The sequence below is a fragment of the Oryctolagus cuniculus genome, chromosome 7 (assembly GCF_964237555.1).
Source record: "Oryctolagus cuniculus chromosome 7, mOryCun1.1, whole genome shotgun sequence".
NCBI lineage: Eukaryota > Metazoa > Chordata > Mammalia > Lagomorpha > Leporidae > Oryctolagus > Oryctolagus cuniculus.
Genome location: NC_091438.1, coordinates 129,004,861 through 129,021,302, shown reverse-complemented (window position 1 = coordinate 129,021,302; position 16,442 = coordinate 129,004,861).

Sequence of the window (16,442 nt, the reverse complement as noted above, 5' to 3'; positions counted from 1 at the left end):
GGTTTGTGCCTTTGGGACACTCCCCACACCGTTCATTGCCTCCCGATCTTGGTGGTTGTGGAAGATTCCTTCCTTCCTTCCTTCCTTCCTTCCTTCCTTCCTTCCTTCCTTCCTTCCTTCCTTCCTTCCTTCCTTCCTTCCATTGGTTCACCCCCCAAATGGCTGCTACGGCTGGTGCGCTGCGCCGATCCAAAGCCAGGAGCCAAGTGCTTCCTCCTGGTCTCCCATGGGGTTCAGGGCCCAAGCACCTGGGCCATCCTCCACTGCATTCCTGGGCCACAGCAGAGGAAGAGGGGCAACCGGGACAGAATCTGGCTCCCTAACCGGGACTAGAACCCGGGGTGCCGGCGCCGCAGGCAGAGGATTAGCCTAGTGAGCCATGGCGCCGGCCAGAAGATTTCTTAATATTCTATTTAGGATGGTCTTGCCTCAGAATATAAGAAAGTCGGAGTCAGTGCCACTCTCTGTTTGGGGAATTTTCCAGAAGATTTGTGAAAGCACTCTAACGATAGCCAGTACTTTCTGGGTACTTAGTACCTGGTCAGTTCTGAGCACCTGACGTTTTAACTCCGTGTGTGTGTGTGTGTGTGTGTGTGTTCAATCTGCACAACAATCCTATGACATATACACACGTTAAGCAATCCGAATCTGAAAATGAGAAATCTGAAACGCTCCAAATACCAAACCTTTTTGAGCACTGATGTGATGCCACAAGCTGAAAATTCCACACTTTACCCCATGTGACAGGTCACGGACAAAATGCAGGCACACTAAAAATGTTGTATAAAATTGCTCTCAGTATATAAAATGTAAATGAATTTAGTGTATACACTAAGAGACCTTATTATGTACATGCAAATGTTCCAAAATTTGAAAAAAATCCCCAATCTGAGACATCTCTGTCCCCAGCCACTTCAGAGAAGGGACGCTCAATCTGTACGTACTTTCCTCATGTTAGCAGCTGAGGGAACTGCTGTGCAGAGGTTAAACAACTTGCCCAGGTGCAGACAGCTGAGAAGCAAGGAACCCACGATTTGATCTGAGGCCCTCTGGCTTAGAAACATGCACACTCAGGGCTGGTGCTGTGGTGCAGCAGGAAAAGCTGCTGCCTGCAGTGCCCGCATCCCATATGGGTGCTGGTTCGTGTCCCGGCTGCTCCACTTCTGATCCAGCTCTCTGCTATGGCCTAGGAAAGCAGTAGAAGATGGCTCAAGTCCTTGGGCCCCTGCACCCACGTGGGAGACCCGAAAGAAGCTCCTGGCTTCGGATCTGTGAAGCTCCAGCCATTGCGGCCAATTGGGGAGTGAACCAGAGGATGGAAGACCTCTCTTTCTCTCTGCCTCTCCTTCTCTCTGTGTGTAAATCTTGCTTTAAAATAAATAAGTAAATCTTTTAAAAAATAAAATAAAATAAAAATGCTATAGAATTAAAAAATATGCACACTCTGCATGAGGCTGCAGCCACCTTTTGGAATGTGTTTATGTTTCCATATCACAACAGTTTTGGTTTTAAGACATACAGTAAGAAGTAGCATTGCATTAGTTAGCAAGGCTCAGTCATAGAAATGTTTTCATTATAAAGAATTGCCCTTTTTAAAAAAATATTTATTTATTTTTAAACTAATGGTCTCTTTATTGGACCAGCATTTACAACTTGGAGTGGACGTAAGTTGTAGTTTCTTGGTTGTGCTGGAGTCACAGCCACAGCCTACTCTGCCGGCGCCAGGCCATGGTGTAGAAGGTTTCGTTTTGTTTATAATATAAAGTCAGTGGCAGAGTGGGGACTGGGCTTCAGGCTCCTCTCCCAGCTCGCCTGGGTGGAGTGCCTGTGTCCACCCACTTCTTCCTTTTTTAAAGATTGATTTATTTATTTGAAAGGCAGAGAGAGAGAGAGAGAGAGAGCAAGAGAGAGAGCGCTTTTCCATCTGCTGGTTCATTCCCTAGATGGCAGCAACAGCCGGAGCTGTGCCGATCTGAAGCTATAAGCCAGAAGCTTCTTCTGGGTCTCCCACATGGCTTCAGGGGCCCAAGCACTTGGGCCATCTTCCACTGCTTTCCCAGGCCATAGCAGCTGGGTCTGCAATGGGTGCCCATTTGGGATGCGGGTACTGCAGGTGATGGCTTTACCCACTACACCACAGCACCGTCCTCCTGAAAATTTATTTTTTTGACAGGCAGAGTTAGACAGTGAGAGAGAGAGAGACAGAGAGAAAGGTCTTCCTTTTCCGTTGGCTCACCCCCCAAGTGGCCGTTATGGCCAGCGTGCTGCACCAATCCGAAGCCAGGAGCCAGGTGCTTCCTCCTGGTCTCCCAGGCGGGTGCAGGGCCCAAGCACTTGGGCCATCCTCTACTGCACTCCTGGGCCACAGCAGAGAGCTGGACTGGAAGAGGAGCAACTGGGACAGAATCCGGTGCCCCAACTGGGACTAGAACCCAGGGTGCCGGCGCTGCAGGCAGAGGATTAGCCAGGTGAGCCACGGCGCCAGCCCCCCAGAAGGTTTTAAAAAGAGTCCACAAGGGCCAGGAGAGACCAGGAGAAGCACCTGGCTCCTGGCTTTGGATCAGCGTGATGCGCCGGCTGCAGCACGCTGGCCGCGGGGGCCATTGGAGGGTGAACCAACAGCAAAAGGAAGACCTTTCTCTCTGTTTCTCTCTCTCACTGTCCACTCTGCCTGTCAAAAAAAAAAAAAAAAAAAAAAAAGAGTCCACAAATGCTCCCTTGGGAAAGGTTTCCTACTAAAAATCTGCATGAATGGTGACAGCCTGACCTGCTGCACTCTTGTGCACAACGCAGACACTGAGCCAACATACGTGGGCATGTCACTGGGCATGGAACTTGATCTTCAGGGCCAGGACCACCAACCAACACAAGCAGATCGTGTGTGTGTGTGTATGTGTGTGTGTGTACAGAGGTACTTTCGACATTCAGCTTTGCTATATAGAAACAGAATGAATAAATGAAATTTTTTTTTTTTTTTTTTTTTTGCAAGAGGTAAGTGGAAAGCAGGTCAGCATCTGTACGGATTCTTCATAGCTGACTGGTCCGTCTCCGGTGATATCAGCTTCTCTGATGGCTTCATCCACTTCTGCGTCTGTGAGCTTTCCCCAGGTTTGTCATGACGTGAGGCGGTTCTGCCGTACTGATATCACCGTTTCCATCCTTGCCAACGGCTCGGAATGCTTCGCAGATCTCCTCTCCACTCTCTGTGTCTTTCCTTTTCCTTTTCCTCACAGTCAAAAGTTCTGGGAAGTCGATGGCGCCATTACCCTCAGCGTCCACTTCGTCGGTCATCTCCTGCAATTCTGCTCATGCCGGCGTCCTGACCCAGCGACCTTGTGACAGCTCCAGGTTCCTTCGTTATGATGGTGCTGTCGCCATCTCTGTCAAGTAGGGAGAAAGCTTCCTTGCATTCAGCAATGTGTTCTTCATTCAGCTGAGCAGCCCTGGTGCGAGTGAAAGGAGGAGGGAGCGAGGCTTCCTCCTGCAGGAGTTGTGGGGGTGGGGTCTTCGCTGCTGCCCCCTCAGCTAAGGCCCCCGAGCGTTCTGTACCGTGCAGCCGCCTGACTGCCAGTTACAGCACCATTTCCACGAGACTCGCAGCACCACTGCCCCCACCATCAAGTTATATATTTATTTGAAAGAGTTACAGAGAGAAGGAGAGACAGAGAGAGATCTTCCATCTGCTGGTTCACTCCCCAGATGGCCACAATGGCCAGGGTTGGGTCAGGCAGAACCAAGCCAGGGGTCAGGAATTTCTTCCAGGTTTCCCATATAGGTAGCAGGGGTCCAAGCACTTGAGCCACCTGCTGCTGCTTTTCCCTGGCCATTAGCAGGGAACTGGATGGGAAGCGGAGCAGCCGAGACATGAGCTGGAGCCCGTGCTGGATGCCAGCATTGCAGATGGTGGTTTTACTTGTTATGCCACAATGCCAGCCCTGGTTTTTTGTTTTTCTAAGATAAAGCAGTTGTACTTAATAGCATTAAGCCACCTATTTCTTCAAGTGGGTTAATGAGCTGTGACTTTAAAAGTTATTTATTTATTTGAATGACAGCCAAGACAGAGAAAGAGAGGGAGAGAGATGTGTGTGTGTGTGTGTGTGTGTGTTTGTATAAAATCTTCCATCATTGATTCACTCCCTAAATGGCCACAACAGCCAGTGCAAGGCCAGATCTGAAGCCAGGAGCCAGCCAGAAACTTTATCCTGGTTGCCCAAGTGGGTGTGGGTGGCAGGGATTCGAATGCTAAGCCATCATCTGCTGCTTCCCAGGTGTGTTATCAGGGAGATGGACTGGAAATGGTGTAGCCGGGACTCCAGCTGGCACTGCAATATGGGATTCAAGTGTCCAAGTGGCAGGTTAACCCGCTGCACCACCGCACTCACCCCACGAGTCGTGATTTCTGGTGTGACAACCTTGGGTGGGGAACTGGGGTGGAGGGAGGTGGGGAGGGAGGAAGGAAAGAGATGGTGGCCACCAGAACTTGGTCTGGATAGCACCCAGCCTGGGCATGAGCTGGGGCTGGCATAAGGCTGCCACCCAATGCGGAGGGTTGGAATGATGACCCAAGACCTCACTCAACCCTTTGGCTTTCCCTGGAGTGCTGCCAGGGATCCAGCTCAGTCACATCAACCTCACTAAGAACACAGCTGCCGTCCGTCACATCCATTCTGAGGGAAAGAATGCCTGGATCGTGAGAGCATCCTGCTTGGCGATCAGGGGTGGGAGAACAGGGTGCTACTTCCTTCCTTCCTTCCTTGTTCGCGCCACCTCAATCAGACAGAAACAGGCTGGTAGGTCAGCTGGGAAGACCCTCCCGCCCCGCATCGGGAATTCGGAGGTCTCTGCAGAAGGGATTGGTGTGAGGTGGGGTTATAGTGCCCTCTCATGGACACCTTGGGAATTTATATAGTGTCAGTTTGGAATGTGGCAGACCAAAGTGGGCTGAATCTGCTCTTGTCCCTGGCGCCTCCCAGGCGATCAGCTGCTTCAAAATGAAGCTGAATACCTCCTTCCCAGCCACTGGTGACCAGAAACTCATCGAAGTGGACAATGAGCGTATAAATGTCGTGCTTTTTATGAGAAGTGTATGGCCACAGAAGTTGCTGCCGACACTCTGGGTGAGGAAGGGTTATGTGGTCCGGATCAGTGGTGGGAATGATAAACAAGGCTTTCCCATGAAGCAAGGTGTCTTGACTCACGGCCAGGTCTGCCTACTGCTGAGTAAGGGGCATTCCTGTTACAGACCAAGGAGAACTGGAGAAAGTACAAATCACTTTGGGGCTGCATTGTCAATGCCAATTTGAGTGTTCTCAACTTGGTTATTGTAAAAAAAAGGAGAGAAAGACATCCCTGGACTGACTGATACCACGGTGCCTCATCGCCTGGGTCCTAAAACAGCCAGCAGAATTCACAAACTTCTCAATCTCTCTAAAGAAGATGATGTACGCCAATATGTTGTATGAAAGCCCTTGAACAAAGAAGGTAAGAACCCTAGGACCAAAGCACCCACGATGCAGCGTCTCATTACTCCCTGTGTCTTCTACACCAATGCTGGGGCACGGCTCTGAGAAACAGTGAATGAAGAACAAGGAGTAGGCTGCAGAATATGCTAAACTCTTGGCCAAGAGAATGAAGGAGGCCAAAGAAAAATGCCAGGAAGAGATCGCCGAGAGACATGGGATGCCTTCTCTGAGAGGTCTACTTCTAGATCTGAGTCCAGTCAAAAACAAGGCTTAATAACAGAGAATAAATAAGATTGCTTCAAAAAAAAAATAGGCTGGATCCATCCCAGGGCAGATGATTTACCGCGGGGCTGGCATCCAGAGTGTTTTGGAAGCAGACCCATAAGAGAGCAACGTGTGTGTGCGTGTGTGCATGTGTGCACCTGTGTGTGAGGGGGCTGTGTGGCTCCTCCTAACTTCACCATGCAGGAATCAGGGAAATGGAGATAGAGGCAAGATGTGAGAGTGGCTGATGGCCATCACCCAGAGATATTTAAAAGTGTGAGAAAATGAAAGGCTGTGGAGATAGGAACTTCCCCCCTCTCAAAGGAAGGTGACTTGAATGAGCAGAGGAGACACAGCCAGTGACTCTCCCAAGGGAACTGGACACGCGCCTGCCTGCGGTGATCCTGGATCTTCACTGCGCTGAGAATCCCCGGTTTCCACCGAGTCCCTGACTCACTCAGAACAGAGGCTCCAGGGACGTTGTGCCGCCGTGAGCTCAAAGGACACCCAGTTGGAGTGGGCAAATAAAGGGTCAATGGTGAGGGAGATCACAGTGTAGCCAGCGTATTCTTCCCGATGGCAGGTGTGTGTGTCCCATCACTGTGGGCTCTGCTTCTGCTCCCGTTGGGAAGTCACTGTACTCTTTGTGTCTCAGGCCAGAAGCTGTGATGAGGTTGGGTTTAGAGGTGGGTGGCTGGCCATCAGTATTGGAGGATTTAGGAAAGATTCTTTTTGCTTGTATGTCTCTCCTGCGAGAACGAATTGCTTCCTTGTTGACCTCGATTTCTCTTGGTGAAATTGTTTGTGTGTTTGGCCAGCTGATGTAGAGTTTGCTTAATTTTTGAGCCTGGTAAGATTTATCTACAACTCAGAGATGTTCAGAAGTCTATTTATTCTGAGAATAGGTGAGGTTGTGTGTGTGTGTGTGTGTGTGTGTATGAGAGAGAGAGAAGAATATGTGAATACATTAGTTAAATAAACTTCCTACTGATGTAAATTATTCACACAGAAAGGTGCATCAGTCCTAAGCGCATAGCTGAGTGCACCACCACAGCTGGAACTCACCTGTATAAGCAGAGCCGTCTGAGTCAGCTGGGGCTACTGTAACAGAAAACCAGAGACGGGGGGCCTGCACAACAGGCACTTCTTCCTCACGCCCCAGGACCCAGGGGCCAGCGGGCTTGGCTCTGATGGGGGCTCTCTTCCTGGCTTGCAGACGGCTGCCTTCCTTCTGTGTCTTCAAGTGGCAGGAAGAACACGCCAGCAACTTCCCGGTCTCTGCTTGCAGTGTGAGGGCCACACTCTCACGACCTTGCTGAAATGTAATCACCTCCCGATGCTCCCCCCACCTGGTACAATCGCACTGGGCACTGGGGCCTCAACTAATGAATTTGCCGGTCGGGGGCTAAAACCTGCAGTCCATCACAACATCCTCCCCATAAGACTGTGTCCCTGTGCCACCTCCCAGCCACCGCCCTCTCCGCCCTCCCCAGGGTGGCCACCAGCCTGACTTTGCACCTGTTGGTGTTCTTCACGTGGTTAGAATCGTGCTGTATTCTTCTTTAGGACACCTTCCCATGCCGTTCTGTGCAGTGGCAGCACATTCATTTCCATGGCGGTGCACGGGGAGACAATCTGCCTGTCCCAGCTGCTCAGCTTTTTACTCTAACAAATAATCTTACGGTGCATTTACCTAGGCCTGGAATGACGGCCTCCTGGCATATGCACACATGTTTGACTTCAGTAGATAGCATCAAATGGCTTCGTAAAGTGATTGTCCCACTTTACACTCCTACCATGTCTGAGTTCAGCCGCGATGAGAATATTTGCATTATAGAAATCAGTAACTTCTATGGATCCAGGTTTCCTTCTCTCACGGAGAGCCAGTTGTTAATGGCTTACTAGCTCACTGCTGCCAACACCCACTGTCACAGACAACTCCACTTGCTTTTTTTTTTTTTTTTAAATTAATTTATTTGAAAGACAGAGTTACAGAGAAGCAGAGAGAGAGAGAGAGAGAGAGAGGTCTTCCATCCGCTGGTTCACTCCCCAAATGGCTGCAATGGCCGGAGCTGCGCCGATCTGAAGCCAGGAGCTTCCTCTGGGTCTCATTATCTGTGCCAGATGTCCACCTCTGGGTACGGTTTCAGTGTGTCCCCCAGAGGTTCTTTGCTGGAGGCTCGGTCCCCTGTGTGGTGCTGCTGGGGTGGTGGAGCCTAGGGGAGGTGACTAAGTCAGCGGCGCTGTGCCCTCAGGAGTGGCCACTACTGGGCTCCCAGAGTGCATCAGCTCCCCTGACCCTGGGTCCCTGCCTGCGTCTCGCCGCCGAGTGGTATCCTCCGCACATGCTCCCATCATGTGTCGCCATCTGTCGAGAGGCCCCCACCAGGATTCAGCAGACACTGGCTGGGAGCCCTGGAAGCTGCAGAACCGTGAGCTAAATAAATGTGTTTTCTTTACGGGTTACCCTGCCTGGGATATTTAGTTACAGCAACAGAAAATGAGATAAGAGGAAAAAAAAAGACAAAGGACTGAGAATAAACACCATGAATAAACCTCACATAATCTTGACTGAAACGAGGCCATGGCATGGTTACCACTGCGCAGAGTTTGACAATTAGCAGGACCGAGGCTCCGTGTGGAGTCAGGAGGGATTACTGCAGAGGCACCAGCCAGCAGGGGGCAGGAGAGAAACTTCTGAGTGCCCGGATGGTTCTACCTTTATCTGGGTGGTGAGAACGAGGGGGGATATGTATTTACACATATGATTCTTACATTTGACTGTATCTAAATCAAACCCCAATAAAGCGAAATAAACAATCACACAGTGCCAATCAAGAGTGATATTCCTGAGTCAGATCCTAGTCAGGTGCTAAGTCTTTTCTCTATATTTAGATGGCACTGCAATGTACTATGAAAATGCCGTTTTTCAGGGCTGGCATTGTGGCATAGCAGGTAAAGCCGCCACCGGCAGTGCTGGCATCCCTTATGGATGCCAAGTTCGTGTTCTGGCTGCTCCACTTTTGATCCAGCTCCCTGCTAATGTGCCTGGGAAAGCAGCAGAAGTTGGCCCAAATGCTTGGGACCCTGTGTTCACATGGGAGACTCAGATTCCTGGCTCCTGGCTTTGGCCTGGTCCAGCTCCAGCCCCAGCCATTTCGGCCATTTAGGGAGTGAATCAGAGAATAGAAGATCTCTCTCTCTCTCTCTCTGTCTCTCCCACTTTTTGTAACTCTGCCTTTCAAATAAATTTATATTAAATATATAAATATACAAATAAATAAATTTATTTGAAAGGCAGAGTTAACACATAGCAATTAACACTAAAAACGTTGACGCAAATGCTACAACCCCCAAACAATTATCATCAACATTTGCTAGTCATCATTCTAGATACTTTCTTTCTTTAAAAATTATTTATTTATTTTCCTTTTATTTGAAAGACAGAGAGACGGACAAAAGAGAGATCTTTCATCTTCTGGTTCACCCTGCAAATGCCCAGAACAGCCGGGGCTGGGCCAGGCTGAAGTCAGGAGCACGGAACTCAACCCAGGTCTCCCGTGGGAGAGGCAGGGACCCAGGCACTGGAGCCAGCACCTGCTGCCTCCCAGGGTGTGCACCAGCAGGAAGCTGGGTCTGAGGAGAGGAGCCGGGACTTGAACCAGGTACTCCCGTATGTGAGTCCCATGCAGCAGCTTAACCACTGCACCTAACACCCACTCCTCTAGACACTTCTCTTGTAAACAAATACACACAGAAAAAAAAGGCAAGAAATAATATGGTGATGTCAATGTGAAATAAATTCACATTTGGTGCTATGGCTTGGATGTGATTTGTTCTCCAAAGATTCCTGTGCTGGAAGCTGTCCCCAGTGTGGTGGTGTGAAGGTAGTGGAAACTTTAAAAGGCGGGACCTAGTGGGTGGTAACTAGGCACTCCAGAGAGTGAGCTGTAATTATTTTTTTTTAACATTGATTTGTTTATTTCTTTGAAAGACGGAATGACAAAGAGAGGGAGAGATAGAGAAAGATATTCCCTATGCTGGTTTACTCCCCAAATGGCTGCAACTGTCAGAGCTGAGCCAGGCCAAAACCAGGTACCTGGAACTCCATCTGGGTTTCCCACATGGTGGCAGGGACCCAAGCACTTGGGCCTCCTTCCACTGCTTTCCTAGGTGCATTAACAGGGAGCTGGATTGGAAGCAGAGCAGACGGGAAACGATGCTCCAATATGGAATGCCAGCGTTGCAAGCAGAAGCTTAACCCCCTGTGCTACACCATGGGTCCCAGGAGAGAGGTGTCATAGGAAGCACACGGCTGGCTTCCCTGCTCGCTGGCTTCCTGCCTCTCCGTGCAGTGCACCCCACCACCATAATGCCACCAGCTCTGAGGCCCACACCAAAGGCAGAATAGAGGGGCTACCTGGTCTTAGATTTATTTAGCCCCACAACTGGGAGGTAAATGAACCTCTTTCCTTTATAAAGTACTCAGTCTCAGGGGTATTGTTACAGCAACACAGAATGGACTCCTACATTAGGGACGCTCTGAGGTTCACCTGCAGACCTGATCCTTGGCTCACATCTGCGATTCAACTATGACTTTGGCTCCAGCCAAATTCCTACTTCAGTATCATTTCTGACATCTCTGAACTTGTGTGCTAAATTTCATCAATCTGATTTACATAATAATATCAATAAGTCAAGCAAACCATGTTATTTGGAATTATTGCTAATATCTAGATATTTGCTTTTAAGTACAGGTGACCATTCAACACGTAATGCTGTGAAAAGGTCCTTCTTTGTTGTGCCCTGGAATTTTATTAGTCAGTTGAAATGTAAGTGTATATTTAATGTTGCATGCAGAAGATGCTATAATAATGGTTGTTTGAAAGCTGCTAATTTTGCACGCAAACAAAATGATTAAGAACTTTCAGATAATTAAATATGGAAATAGCTTGAAAGCCAATGCAATTTTTGGGGATTTATTATTTATTTGAAAGGCAGAGTTACAGAGAGAGAGTGGAAGAGAGAGAGAGAGAGAGGGAGAGAGAGAGATCGTCCATCTACTGGTTCACTTCCCAAAGGGCTGAAACAGCTAGAGCTGGGCTGATCTGAACCAGGAGCCAGGAGCCAGGAGCTTCTTCTGGGTCTCCCATGTGGTTGCAGGGGCCCAAGCACTTGGGCCATCCTCTGCTGCTTTCCCAGGCACATGATCAGCTGGATTGGAAGAGAAACAGCCGGGACATGAACCAGCACCCATATGGAATGCCAGTGCTGCGGGCAGCAGCTTTATGCACTGCACCGCAATGCCGGCCCCGTCAGTGTGATTTTTAAGAAAAAGTATGCTAGCTATGTATCTTTAGGAAGCAGTCTATATTTTTTTAAAAAAAGATTTATTTATTTATTTGAAAGTCAGAGTTACACAGAGAGAGGAGAGGCAGAGAGAGAGAGAGAGAGGTCTTCCATCTGATGGTTCACTCCCCAGTTGGCGGCAGCAGCTGGCCGGAGCTGTGCTGATCCAAACCAGGAGCTTCTTCCGGGTCTCCCACACGTGTGATGCAGGGGCCCAAGGACTTGGGCCATCTCCTGCTGCTTTCCCAGGCCACAGCAGAGAGCTGGATTGGAAGTGGAGCAGCCAGGTCTTGAATCGGCGCCCATATAGGATGCTGGAGCTTCAGGCTAGGGCGTTAACCAGCTGCGCCACAGTGCCGGCCCCTCTATATTGTTTTAAAGTCAAGAAATTTTTATAACAAGTTAAATAATACAAGAAAGAATACTAGTGATCATAGTATTTATAATAATTTATATTAATTCCAATCTTTGAGGAATTTTTGGTATAATTATATGTATAACAATAATAAAAATCTTTAATAGCTGTATTACTTAGATTTATTTATTGTACCTTAGAAGAAATAAGAATGCAAGCCATAAGCAAAGGAGAAGACATTTATAACAAATATTACCAACAAATAATATCTAGTATGTATAAATAAAGCTCATAAAAAGTAAGAGAGGAGTAATTCCATAAAAAATTGGCAAAAGTCATTTATAGAAAAAGAAACATGTATAGTCAATAACTTGGTGAAAAATGTTCGACTTTACTAATAATCAGGGAAATGTAAATCAAGGCCAGTTTACATTTACATTCACTCAGCTGGCAAAAAAATGATCACACTTTCTCAAGAAAATATTGGTTAATGAGATCTCCTATACATGGAACACATAAAACTTTATATTGAGCAATAAACATATGGTGACTTTGTACCTGTGTCTGTTTTGTTGAAATATTTGCAGAATTGAAAACTTGGGAAAAATGAGTTAATGACTGGTGTATAAACTGATCAGTGACTTCAGAAAAATTATTTAGCCTTATTTTGTACTGTTGAAATTTGATTCCTGGGTGTACAGAGAGTAGAATTTGAGGCAGGTGTTGTGGTGCAGAGGGTTAATCTGCTGCTTGGAATATGTGGATCCTGTATCAGAGTGCTGGTTTGAGTCCCAGCTGCTCCACTTCTGATCCAGTTTCCTGCTAATGCACCTGGGAAGGTAGCAGATGATGGTCCAAACGCTTGAGTTCCTGCCACCTATGTGAGAGATCTGGATGGAGTTTCTGGCTCCTGGCTTCAACCTGGCTCAGCCCAGGCTATTGTGGCTATTTGAGGAGTGAGTGAGCAGATGGAAAATCTCTCTCTCTCTCTCTCTTCTCTCTCTCTCTCTCTCTGTGTGTGTGTGTGTGTGTGTGTCTCCTGTCTCTCCCTCTCTCAGTCACTTTGCCTTTCAAACAAATAAATAAATCTAAAAAAAAAAAAAGCAACCCTATGCGCTTGCCTTGCCTCTCCAGGAGGCAGTTTCTTTAGAGAACCCTGCCTAGCCACTGTCTCCTTTATTGTCACAAATCTGCTTTTCTCTGAGCAGCTCCCACGTCAAGCTGATTATCTGGTGACTCCCCAGGTGAAAGACCCCTTGAGTCTGCTGACAGAGCCCGGAGACAAGGGACAAGAATGCTTCCAGTAGCACTATTTGGTTTTTGTTTTTTAATATTTATTTGAAAGTCAGAATTACACAGAAAGAGAAGGAGAGAGGCAGAGAGAGAGAGAGAGGAGAGAAAGAGAGAGAGAGGTCTTCCATCTGCTGGCTCACTCCCAATTGGCCACAATGGGTGGAGCCAGTAGCACTATTTGTAAGAGCAGAATATAACACTCCAAGGCTCACTGAGCAGAAAATGGGTAGACTGTGGTATAACCAGGCAGCTCAGACGTCAACCCCGCCCCTAGGCCAGACCCCCACCAAGGGCCAGTGGCTGCAGCCACATCTGGTATGAACCAGTGCATTGGTCAAGGTTCTGGGTTGTCAGCAACGGAATCTGCAACCGTTTTTCACAGAAAGGGATTTAGTATGAGCTGCTCGTGGCTGGATAAGCTGAATTTGAGAGATGACGCATGGCGGCTGACATGACTTCTGGGGTGATGCTGGTTATGAGTGACACAGGGTCAGGTTCCCAAGAGCGGAGCCTGGCACGGGGGTTCGCACGGCAGTGACTCGCTGCAGGAGGATTCCCAGGAGGGGAGGAGAGAGAAGCAGGACACGGGGGGAGAGCTAAGCACTTTGTGGAAGTGGTCTCATCTGCAGAGTGCCGCCAGCCTGCTCCCACAGGGAGCGACAGAGCAGCAGCTCTGGGATACCCGTTGGGCCCTAGGGAGGGTGCGTAACCTCCGGGGGAGCAGGAGCAGCTGACTCTCCCAGAGACAGGGGTCGGGCGCCCTAACCAAGCCAGAGCACCAGTGGTGACCCAACACAAACCCGGCCTCACTGGGAGACAGGGGGTGAGGACGAGGTGGGGTGGGGAAGAGGAGGGAGCAGAGGCAGGGAAGAGCAGAAACGGGACGGTCGGTGTCTCCCCTGTACCCCGGGTCCTCTGCGACGCTGGGGCTCATCCTCATACAGCGCTGACTCCCGTCTCCATCTCGACACAGGAAAAGCAGCTCAGCTCTTTGCTCAGCTTTTTATCCCAGGGAGAATCACACAACATCTTTTTATCTTTCTCAATTTCAAGTTAATATTTTAAGCTGACAAATTGTAATTATATACGTGTCTGCAGTATGTATGTGATGCACATAACGTATATGTGGTGTATAATATAGAGTGTGTGATTTTTTTTAAAGATTTATTTATTTATTCGAAAGTCAGAGTTACACAGAGAGAGGAAAGGCAGAGAGAGAGAGAGAGGTCTTCCATCCAATGCTTCACTCCCCAGTTGGCCACAATGGCCGGAGCTGCGCTGATCTGAAGCCAGGAGCCAGGAGCCTCTTCCGGGTCTTCCACGCAGGTGCAGGGGCCCAAGGACTTGGGCCATCTTCCACTGCTTTCCCAGGCCATAGCAGAGAGCTGGATTGGAAGAGGAGCAGCCGGGACTAGAACCGGCGCCCATATGGGATGCTGGCACTTCAGGCCAGGGCGTTAACCTGCAGTGCCACAGCGCCAGCCCCAAGTGTGTGATTTTTAAAAAAGATGTATTTCATTATTTGAGAGACAGAGTTACAGAGAGAGAGAGAGAGACAGAGACAGAGACAGAGAGACAGAGAGATCTTCCATCTGCTGGTTCACTCCTCAAATGGCCGCAACAGCCGGAGCTGGGCCAGACCAAAGTCAGGAGCCAGGCGCTCCATCCAGGTCTCCACATCGGTGACAGAGGCCAAGTACATGGGCCGTCATGCGTTGTCTTCCCAGATGCGTTAGCAGGAGGCTGGAGCTGAAGCGGAGGCAGCAGGGACTCAACAGCAGCTTGCTGTGATGCGCCCTCGGCAGGGCTCCTACGCCTCCAGAGCTCTCTCCGGTCTGTCTCTCTGCCCTTCAAATAGAACACATACTTAGAACTGAGGGCCCAGAAACAAATTCTTTACAAAATGTACTTAAATCATGATCTAAAATAGGGATAACTTCTTGTTAAGACCAAGCAAATTGGGGCTGGTGCTGTGGTATAGCAGGTGAAGCCACTGCCTGCAGCGCCTGTTCAAGTCCTGGCTTCTCCACTTCCCATCCAGCTCCCTGCTAATGCACCTGGGAAAGCAGCAGAGGATGGCCCAAGTACTGGGGCTCCTGCCACCCACATGGGGGACTCAGATGAAGTTCCTGGCGCCTGGCTTTGGCCTGGCCCAGACCTAACCATTGAGGCCATTTAGGGAGTGAACTAGCACATGGAAGCTCTCTATCTCCATCCCTCCCTTTCTCTTTATAACTCTGCCTTTCAAATAAATAAATAAATCATTTTTTTAATGAAAGAAACATTGTTTGTGACAAGCCATCTCACTTTCCTTCCGTCACTTCTTTTCTCCCTTTCTCTTCCTGAGCACTCAAACTGCACCTTGCCACCTAGCCACCTTCAGATTTGCATGGAATCTGGACCAGCGTCAGCTACCTGGGGGCCATGGGGGACAGGCAGGATGTGCAAGGGGAGAGCTCCATGTGACAGAAGCCTTGATGAATGGAAACAGGAGAGGGAAGGGAGCCAGAAAAGGAAATGTCCCTGCTTTTCTCCATTCGCGAGTGTGGTTCCTCCCGGCTCCTGTGGTTCCACACGGAGCATGAGCAGGTTCATGAACACCTGCTGTGTCATCTCAAGGGTTGTTGCAGGGCAATGGGCAGCATGACACATCCCATCAGATTGTATCTCTCCCTGTTTTTCAGTGTATGTGCTGCCGAAGGGAGCGTTATCTCTCCCTCATGTCTCCTCCTCCCTCACCTCCGCTGCCCTGGCTGCACATCCACGAAAAGCATCGGCGAGTCAGTCTCCCCCTCGGGCTCTGCTTTCAAGATGAATCTGCTTGGCTGGCACCATGGCTCACTAGGCTAATCCTCCGCCTGTGGCGCCGGCACACTGGGTTCTAGTCCCGGTTGAGGTGCCAGTTCTGTCCCAGTTGCTCCTCTTCCAGTCCAGCTCTCTGCTGTGGCCCGAGAGTGCAGTGGAGGATGGCTCAAGTGCTTGGGCCCTGCACCCCATGGGAGACCAGGAAAAGCACCTGGCTCCTGGCTCCTGCCATCGGATCAGCACGGTGAGCCAGCCGCGGCGGCCATTGGAGGGTGAACCAACGGCAAAGGAAGACCTTTCTCTCAGTCTCTCTCTCTCACTGTCCACTCTGCCTGTCAAAAAAAAAAAAAAAAAATCTGCTCCTCCCCTGACAGTCTTGAGATTGTCAGACCTTAAACACGTTACCCTTTTGCTGGGTGTATCTCCTTGTGTTTTGAAAATTTAATTTGATTTAAATTTATTGGAGAGGCAGAGAGACAGAGATCTTCCATCTGCTGGTTTACTCCCTGAATGCCTTCAATGACCAAGGGTGGGCCAGGCTAAAGCTAGGAGCCTGGAACTCCGTCCTGGTCCCCCATGTGGTTGGTAGGGACCCAGTTTCCTGAGCCACTATCTGCTCCTCCCGAGGTGCACATTAGCAGGAAGCTGGAGCTGGGACTTGAACCCAGGAACTCTGATACGAGATGTGGGCATCCCAAGCAATGCCCCGATCACTGTGCCAATGCCTGCTTCTCATTGTGGTTTTAATTTACATTAACCTGATTACTAAATTGATAGGCCAACTTTTCATTTTATTGGTCATGGATTTTCCTCGTTTGTGAAGTACTTTTTAAAGATTTTGACCCACTTTTTCTATTTGGGTTGTCTGTCTTTTTCTTTTTTCAAATTGACTTGGAAGATGCTGCCATATAACA